Genomic DNA, 1183 nt, shown 5'->3' with positions numbered 1-1183 from the left:
TTGTTGGTAACAAGAATCAACAAAAATGGAATACAGACATCGGTATCTTACGGTATTTGTATATTCTATTACGACAACAAAGACAGTAAGTTTTAAATTTTTACCAAAGAGGAATATAAACATATAAATAGGAAAATCTGTTCCTTTTATACTTTCATCTGAAATTATTTTTCTCAATTAATAAAAATGCTTACTTTTAAAAGGTATGTATCACAGCTGCCCATACATATCTCTTACATGCATAACACACTTTTCATCCTATAAGAAATTTAGGACTATTTCCAGTGGACTTCAATTTAATGCCAAACCCTAAGCTGCTTCATGTAACCCACAGAGGACTGAAAGCTAGAACTGTATTGTATTGGAGTGTAGCATACATACTGTATTGCCCTGCGCTAGTCTGATATATGCTAGTCGGCACTGCCATGGTAGCAATATTAGGTGGCGTTCCTTCTTCTTCTGGTTTTCTTCTTCGATCTTGGAAACACCAGGCACATCAGAGGAAAGTTCATTCAGTATTTTTCTGTAAGAGGGTCTTCGTGAAAGTATTTCTCTATGCTTATGAGAATCAATTACACCTTCTGATTCTGCAGACTCATCTGTCTCTGCAATTGTTGCTACCTGCACAGTTTGTATCTGTGGTGACTGAATAACCGATGGCTGTGGTGTCTGAATTACTCCTTGGACATGTGTACAGTTTGGCCCGAAGGTAACCGCACTAGAGTTACAGCTGGGGAGCCTCTTCCGGTGCCTGATCCAGTTACAGAAACCTTAGATTTGCCTTAATATATTTTTTCTTGCCACATTTGCTCATTACTAAGACATTTGTAATCAATGATTTCCTTCTTCCTCGCTTCCTTCTTTATTTATCCCTCTGTGATGAGATTTACTTAGCGGACCTTGTCACTGATTACGGATGGGAGGAGGTGGAGACGCAGAGCCGGACCCGCTGTTCAGGAGCTGCGCCACCGCCCAGGAAGCGGGCGCCGGTCCCCACGTTGGCTTTAATGTGGCCCAAGCTTTTCTTTAATGAAGTTTATAGTCCTTAGTTTTATTCCTAGGTCCATGATCCACCTTGAGTTGGTTTTTGTATATGGAGTGAGGTGTGGATTTTGCTTAAGTCTTCTGCAGATAGTTTTCCAATTTTGCCAACACCATTTGTTAAAAAGGCTGTCATTTCCCC

At 40.3% G+C, this 1183-nt stretch overlaps 1 pseudogene; it reads right to left on the bottom strand.

The window, feature by feature from the left end:
* Positions 1-319: 319 nt before the first annotated feature.
* LOC102865241 overlaps positions 320-1183 on the bottom strand; it is a 136548-nt pseudogene continuing 135684 nt past the window's right edge.

This window comes from Elephantulus edwardii, unplaced genomic scaffold, assembly GCF_000299155.1.
Source record: "Elephantulus edwardii isolate Elephantulus edwardi_28Jun2011 unplaced genomic scaffold, EleEdw1.0 scaffold00043, whole genome shotgun sequence".
NCBI lineage: Eukaryota > Metazoa > Chordata > Mammalia > Macroscelidea > Macroscelididae > Elephantulus > Elephantulus edwardii.
The sequence above is the reverse complement of the archived record's forward strand: the minus strand, read 5'-3'. Positions and strand labels throughout refer to the sequence as shown.